We start from the raw sequence: 9102 nt of genomic DNA on the forward strand, positions 1-9102 counted from the left end.
AATTAATATTTTAGATTTAATATTAAATGTTTTCTTGTTTATATTAAACTTTTACCTTTCAAATTGTATATCAAAATTTATATTTTTATTTAGTTATTTTTTATTCTAGAATCTAAGTTTCATGTTCTATATTATTTTTGAATTTCATATTTTTACAAATAATATTAACATTATATTTAATATTATCTCAAACTTTTGCACATCTTTAAATGTCTCTTATTATGGGACCCATGATGTTGGAAGTGAACACATTTGTGAGAACTTCGCTCGGAATTGAATGTTTGTATTTAATTAAATATAATTAAGTCTATAAAGCTCTTTGTTGGGCAGAAGTTTAAAATGATTAAACAGACTTAAAAAAACAGTCTCAAAAAGTGACTCGAGTGTGGTGATGTGCCCAAAAAAATGGCAAAAGTCATGGGACCCATGACAACTGACAATATATACCATCATTTGTTGGATGAGCACAGATCAATGGCTTAGGAGGGATTTCAGCCCGAATTTGGGAAGTGAACAAATTTGTGAGAACTTCGCCTAGAATTGAACGTTTTACATTAAATCAAATATAATTAAGTCTATAAAGCTCTATCTTGGGTTGAATTTGATGGATTAAAGAGACTTAAAAAATAGTCCAGAAAAGTGAATCGAGTGTGGTGATGTGCTTGAAAAATGGCAAAAGTCATGGGACCCATGATAACTAACAACATATACCATTGTCTATTGGATGAGCACAGATCAATGACTTAGGGTGGATTTCAGCTTGAATGTGGGAAGTGAACACATTTCTGAGAACTTCGCCTGGAATTGAATGTTTTACATTTAATTAAATATAATTAAGTCGATAAAGCTCTATTTGGGGTAGAAGTTGAAGGATTAAAAAGACTTTAAAAAAAGTCTAGAAAAGTGACTCGAGTGCGGTGATGTGCCCGAAAAATGGCAAAAGTCATGGCACCCACGACAAGTGACTGTTTGGTCCTGGAGACAACTGAGAAGGAGGGGGTGAATCAGTTGTCAAATAAATTCAAACCAAAAACAACTTATCCAAGCTTAATGCATAGTACCGGTAAACCAAACTTAATGTTAGTAGACAGTTTATCAGTTAATTGCAGTACTGGTAAAGATTAATGCGTGAAATATAAAGACAATAACATCCACAACATATAACACCAATATTTGTACGTGGAAACCCTGTAAGGGGAAAAACCACGGTGGGAAACCTTACCCACAATCAGATGATACTACTACAGATAGTATGTATATACAATAGGGGGTCTTCACATGCAGAAAGGCCAAGCACCTAGAGCTCACTTCTCAAACACAAATGGGAGTCACACTGACTACAATTGGATGGTTAAATCCAATAATGATGCATTGCTCAAAATAGCATCTTCATATGCTGGATTCAGTATTGGTGTAGTTCTAATTGCCTTCACAAAATCCTCCTTCAACATTCAAATGATGTCTACGTGTATAGCTCTTCTTATTTTCACATATGACTTATTACAAATCTTTTTCCCAATCACATATTGATCTTAAAAATAAGATCTTGCATATATACCAAAGCCTAGGACCAAAATGTATAAGTCAGATTTACAAAAGATATTACAATAAAACAATTTACAAGTAAATCAATAATCAATGCAATATCTGATTCAACATGTTGGCTTAATGCATTTACAACAATAATAAATCATCTCCATAACGTGTCGCGCTGATCTAGAATAGATAAGCCTGCCAGTGTTTATCCTAGACCCATTTGCTGGTAACAACAAATATGCAAACATGAATATACCAATGAACAAATCTCCAAGACAAAGTGTTGAAATGATGTATTTGACATAACCAACTGTTTTCCATGTCATTCTAAGTGCCGGTGAACAATATATCCTGCAAGTGAATAAGATACCGGTGACTGTGCATAAGTCACTTGCTTGCTGCTGAACATTGTCAATTCTCCAAGTGCTAGTAGGCTGACCAAAGTTGATAAGTGTTGACATCAATGACAAAACCAGATCAACATATCCAAAACACCAACAATCTTCCCCTTTGGCATTGATGGTAACACAAGATGGAAAAACCATCAAAGTGCCAAAACGGAAATGCCAAATACCAAAAACCAACAATCTCCCAAAAGAGATCATAACCAGAAATCAAAATTCAGGTATAGAGAGTAATCAATCTCTCCCAAAATAACAATCTCTCCCCAAGGGATAAAGTCTCTCCCCCTAGGAGTAACATGTGTTTTTCCATATCAATATCTCCCCCTTTGACATCAAATGCCAAAGCAATACAAAAACCAGGTTCAAATACAAAATACCAACTTATTCAGTATACCAACTACTCCCCTTGAGAAGTAGCTCTCCTCATCAAAGCCGGAGTAAAATATTTCTTTGTTAGTTCTGTCGGTTGATGACAAACATCAACTATCTAAGTCTCTACTGGTGGGGGTATGACCCCAAACTGATCTCTGAGACATTCAAAAGTCTCCTTAGGAAAAGGCTTAGTGAAAATATCTGCAATCTGCTCTTTAGTATTCACATAAACTAGTTTTACTTCTTTTGCTTCAACATTCTCTTTCAGAAAATTCTGTTTGATAGAGACATGTTTAGTTTTAGAATTTAGTACCAGATTCTTAGACATATCAATTGTTGTTGTATTATCACAATAGATAGTTATAGGTTCTTTGCATTTTACCTTTATGTCCTTCAACATTTGCTTAAGCCATAATACCTATGTATAGTTAGTTGATGTTGCAACATATTCTAATTCTATTGTTGATAAAGATGTGCAACTTTGTTTCTTACTCAACCAAGAAATTAATTTTCTTCCAAGAAAAAATGCTCCGCCGGTGGTGATTTTTCTGTCATCTACATCTCCTCCCCAAATTGCATCCGTGTATGCACATAATTCATAGTTCTCTAGGATACCATAAACCAAGATTTGTAGTGCCTTGTAGATACCAGAAAATCCTTTTTACTACTAATTCATGATTTTCTTTAGGATTGCTCTAAAATCTTGAAACAATACATACTGCATTCATAATATCAAGTCTTGTTTGTGTCAAATACAGTAGACCTCCTATCATAGATTTTTACCTAGTCAGATTAATAGGTGTAGATTCATCCCTTAGTGATAATTTATCAGTTGTAGTCATAGGTGTGCTTACCGGTTTAGAGTTTTCCATGCCAAATTTCTTTAGTAATTCCTTCAAGTATTTAGATTGACTCAAGAATATACCTTTATCAGTCTGTGAAATCTACAATCCTAAAAAGAATTTTATCTCTCCAATCATAGACATTTCAAATTCTTGTTGCATTTCAATAGAAAAGTCTTTACATAATCCATCTTCTCCTCCAAAGATTATATCATCAACAAAAACTTCTATAACCAAGATGTCATCATTAGTCACTTTATAGTATAAGTTGTTGTTAGTATTACCTTTAGAAGAACCAATCTTCAAAAGATATATATCCAATCTAGCATACCAAGCTCTTGGAGCTTGCTTCAACCCATAAAAAGCTTTCCTTAACTTGCAAACCATATCTTTTTTATCTGTCAAAGAATATCCATCAAGTTTCTCAATGTAAACTTCTTCAAGATCTGCATTCAGAAATGCACATTTAATATCCATTTGATATACTTTGTAGTTCTTGTGTGCTGCAAAAGCCAAGAATAATCTGACTGCCTCAATTCTAGCTACCGGTGCAAAGGTTTCTTTGTAATCAATTCCTTCTTTCTATGAATATCCCTTACACACTAGTCTTGCTTTCTTTATTATTACCTTACCATCTTCATTAAGTTTGTTTCTGAATACCCATTTTGTTCCAATTGCATTTTTGTCTTTAGGCTGGGGAACTAATGTCCATGTGTTGTTCTTCTCAATTTGTTCTAATTCTTCTTCCATAGCGTTAATCTAGTGTTTATATTCACATGCCTCATTAATTGATGCTGGTTCAATTTGAGAAATAAGACATACCTCTTCATTTGTGAGTCTTCCTATTGTTATAACTCCTTGATACTTGTTCCCAATTATCTGATCTTCAGAATGGTTCGATCTTACATACCGGGGTGTCTTTGTTTGTTGTAGTTCTTCAGTTTCAGTGGAGTTTTCAGATGATACTGGTGTAACTGGATCTTCATTTTGTATCGGTGTAGGCTCATTTGTCAGTATCTCTATTGCCGGTTCAGAGTTTATATACCTTGAAGTTCCTCTAAACTGTTCATCAATTTTCACATTTGTACTCTCAACAATTTTCTGCAATCTCTTGTTAAAACATCTATATGCCTTGCTCTTAGATGAATAACCAAGAAATATTCCTTCATCACTTCTAGGATCAAATTTGCCAATATACTCATCTCTCCTAATATAGCATTTACTTCCAAATATTCTGAAATATTTAAGAATAGGATTAATGCCAAACCATAGTTCATGAGGGGTTTTACCAGTTTCACCTTTGATGTGAACTTTGTTGAATGTGTAGACTATTGTGCTTACTGCCTCTCTCTAATATACATGTGGTAGATTTGCTTCGGATAACATACTTCTAGCTGCATCCAAGATAGTTCTATTTTTCCTTTCTACAACTCCATTATGCTGGGGTGTCCGGGGTGCTGATAACTGTCTTCTGATTCCATTTACTTCACATAATGTATTAAATTCCTTAGATGTAAATTCACCTCCTTGATCTGATCTCATACATTTGATTTTCTTGCCATTTTCATTTTCTACCATCACCTTGAATAGCTTGAATTTCCCAAGTGCTTGTGATTTTTCTTTGAGAAAAGTAACCCAACACATTCTAGAATAGTCATGAATGATTAGCATGAAATATCTATCACCTTGTAAGCTTTTAGTTCTAGCTAGACCACATAAGTCAGTATGAATTAAGTCAAGAGAACTATTGGATTTTTCTGGAAAACTTTTAATAGATGCTCTAGCTTGCTTTCCAAATTGACATTCCTTACATACCAGATTGTGAGGCTTAACAATTTTAGGTAAGTATCTAACTGCTTTAGTTGTACTGATTTTCACAATGCAATCAAAATTTACATGACAGAGTCTCTTATGCCATAGCCAACTTTCATCAATATGTACAATTAAGCATGTCTTTTCATTGTTATTTAAATGAAAGATATTGCCTCTAGTTTGATTACTGGTTGCAATTTCCAAACCAGTTCTGTTAATAATTTTGCATTTCCCATTCTTGAATTGTAACTGAAATCCTTTTTCAACTAATTGACCAACACTCAAAAGATTATGTTGTAAACCTTCAACATAGTAAACATTGTTAGTATTATGCTTACCATCAAGAGATATAGTACCTTTACCTTTGATCAAACAAGCTTTATCATCTCCAAATCTTACTAGACCTCCATTATATTCCTGAAATGTCAAGAATTTACTTTTGTCACCAATCATATGATGTGAACATCCTGAATCAATGATCCATTCATCCTTAACTTCAATTTTAGTTGTCAGGGCCTGCTCTACTGGTTGGACAGTAGGTGTTGATTGATCTTCTGTTATAGCAACAAAGACCCATCCATTTTCTACCAGATCCTCATCAGAATCACCAGTGACTCCTTCATCGACAAGATAACAAGACTTGTCTTTATTCTTCTTAAATTTGTATTTAGGTTAGGCTTGCATGTTCTTCTAGCTTCTTCTTTCAATCTTGCATGTCTATCAGGGCATCTTGAAGCCATATGACCAATCTTATTACAATTAAAACATTTAAAGGGTACTTTACCTTCATACTTACTTCCAACTTGATCTTTAGGCATTTTCCTTGCAAATAGTGCTTCAAGTTCTTCAAGTTCTTCATTTTCTCTCCTGATTTCTTCAAGTTCTCTTGCATAAAAGGATTTCCAATCAGACTTGTCAAATGATAATGCAGATGATGTTGATGCCTTAAAAGCTAAATCTATCTTTATAGTAGCAATAGGACCAAATTCCTCAATTTCAAAAGCTGAAAGTTTTCCAATCAATATATCTCTAGTTACTGATGTATTAGGCATTGTTCTTAACTCATTTATAGTAGTAACTTTCATTTTGTATGCTGGTGGTAATCCTCTTAAAACTTTTGAAATAATTTCATCTTCACTTAAATTTCCTCCACAACATTTAATACCCAAAACAATTTCATTAACTCTTTCCATAAAACCATAAATCCTTTCATCTTCTTCCATTTTTCAGATTTTCATACCTGACTCGGAAGCTCTCAAGTTTTGCAATTTTGATTGTGGAATCTCCTTCATTCAATGTTTCCAAATGGTCCCAAATAGCTTTAACAGTAGATCTATCTGATAATCCCATGATTTGTTGATCTGATAATGCGCTCAAAAGTGTTTCTCTTGCTTTGCAATCATTTTCTTCATCTTTTCCTAAGGTTGGTGGATTCGGCTGACCGGGAGTAGGAACAGTATAGCCATTCTTTGTAACTTCCCAGATGTCCTTTCCAATGCAATTCAAATGTGTCTCCATCCTGATCTTCCATATTCCATAGTTGGTTCCATCAATTTTAGGACTTTCCTTCCTGAAATAGTTAGAAGACATTGGATCTCCTCAAGCTGTTAAACTTCTACAAAAAAGAGGACTAGGCTTTGATACTAATTGTTAGGTCCCAGAGACAACTGAGAGGGGGGGGTGAATTAGTTGTCAAATAAATCAAACCAAAAACAACTTATACAAACTTAATGCTTATTACCGATAAACCAAACTTAATGTTGGTAGACATATTATCAGTTAATTGTAGCATCGGTAAAGATTAATGCATGAAATAGAAAGACAATAACATCCACAACATATAACACCAATATTTGTATGTGGAAACCCTGTAAGGGGAAAAACCACGGTGGGAAACCTTACCCACAATTAGATGATACTATTGCAGATAGTATGTATATACAATAGGGGGTCTGCACATGCAGAAAGGCCAAGCACCTAGAGCTCACTGCTCAAACACAAATGGGAGTCACACTAACTACAATTGGATGGTTAAATCCAATAATGATGTACTGCTCAAAATAGCATCTTCATATGTTGGATTCAGTACCGGTGTACTTCTGATTGCCTTCACAAAATCCTCCTTCAACCTTCAAATGATGTATGCATGTATATCTCTACTTATTTTCACATATACCTTATTACAAATCTTTTTTCCAATCGCATATCGATCTTATAAATAAGATCTTACATATATACCAAAGACTAGGACCAAAATGTATAGTTTGGCTTTACAAAAGATATTAAAATAAAACAATTTACAAGTAAATCAATAATCAATGCAATATCCGATTCAACATGTCGTCTTAATGCATTTACAACAATAATAAATCGTCTCCATAATGTGTCATGCTGATCTGGAATAGATAAGCCTGCCGGTGTTTATCCTGGACCTATTTGCTGGTAATAGCAAATATGCAAACATGAATATACCAATGAAAAAATCCCCAAGACAAAGTGTCCAAACGATGTCTTCGCCATAAGCAAGTGTTTTCCATGTCAGTCCAAGTGCCGGTGAACAATATATCCTGTCGGTGAATAAGATACTAGTGACTATGCATAAGTCACTTGCCTATCGGTGAACATTGTCAATTCTCCAAGTGCCAGTAGGCTGACCAGAGTTGATAAGTGTTGACATCAATGACAAAATCATATCAACTTATCCAAAATACCAACAGTGACAACAAATACCATCGTCTGTTGGATGAGCATAGATCAATGACTTAGGGTGGATTTTGGCCCGAATGTGGGAAGTGAACACATTTATGAGAACTTTGCCCAGAATTGAACGTTTTACATTTAATGTCCTCAAAATTTAGACTAAAGTAAGGAATTTTTTGTCCTTCAGCGATGAATAGATATTAATAATAATTAATAAAATTACAACATGATTCTAGATATTTTGTCCTTTAGTTATTACTTTTGTACTTTTCAGAGTTTTCAAAATAAGTGACTTATAAATAATAATCGTATTTCATTTCATGAACAAACTAGTAAATCAAGGGTGATTTAGAAACACCTACTAGATTGAGGAATGCAAGTTGCAATAGAGACTGTCTGTGCCAATCTAGTGAAATAGAAATTTTGGGTAAAATCTAGAACACCTACATCCCACCTTTTTTAATTTTTTTAATCTCGTGGTCCAATTTGAGGGTTAGCATTTTCAGGTTTGTATCTAACATTATTTTGAATTATTAACAATAACAATGATGGGGAAAATGGGAAGCAGTAGTTCAACAGGAAGCCAAGTGAAAAAAAAATGTACCTAACCGAACTGGTTAAAACAACAGGTTTCACTGATGAATACCATGATATTTATGACCCTATTATCCATGGTGAAAAGCATATCATAGATATTAGATATGCATTATCTAGTACAGTGGTAGATCTAACCAAGGCAAGATTTTCTATTTTCAACACAATGTTAAAATAAAGAACAAATAAAATTGCATCGTGGGACGCTAGATTGGGAAGCATGGCATTACCTGAAGTATTCCCTTGCCTTGATTTTTTCATGGTCTGCACCGAAAATTATGATGAAGATAAATAAACAATTGTCAATAAAAATATAAAAGAGGAAATTCTATCCAGAAACGTGGGATAATTTGCTCATTTGTTGAACCTAGGGTTTGAAGCACAAAACTCAAATGTCCAAATTGACCTAGAAAAGTTGGCAGAGAATTATGAGAGTCTTGATCCAAGTCGTAGAGTTTCATTTATTAAAGCTCTAATAAGGCATGGTACTCTTTTGGATCAGAATCATAAGTCTCCTTATGATTCTAACATTTTTGTTCCATGGGTTTAGGATACTATTTCCTTGCTATCATTTTGCCTGGGATTGGAAAATGATAGGTAAGTGGGTGCAAGCTTTCTTGAGATGATTTTTAATATCCATTGTGTAGGTCAGATGATAAGATATAATTTTATTGAGCACATTGTTCAATCCATGCAAAAACAATTACTAATGATCAAAAAAGGTTCTTGTAAGACATTTAGGTTCCCATCCTACTTGTGCTATCTCCTTCTATCCAAGTATCATGCAATATTCAAGACCAACAATCTTCAAATTGTGAACTATAAGATTGATGAGAAGACTC

This window comes from Cryptomeria japonica, chromosome 6 (assembly GCF_030272615.1).
Source record: "Cryptomeria japonica chromosome 6, Sugi_1.0, whole genome shotgun sequence".
Lineage (NCBI taxonomy): Eukaryota > Viridiplantae > Streptophyta > Pinopsida > Cupressales > Cupressaceae > Cryptomeria > Cryptomeria japonica.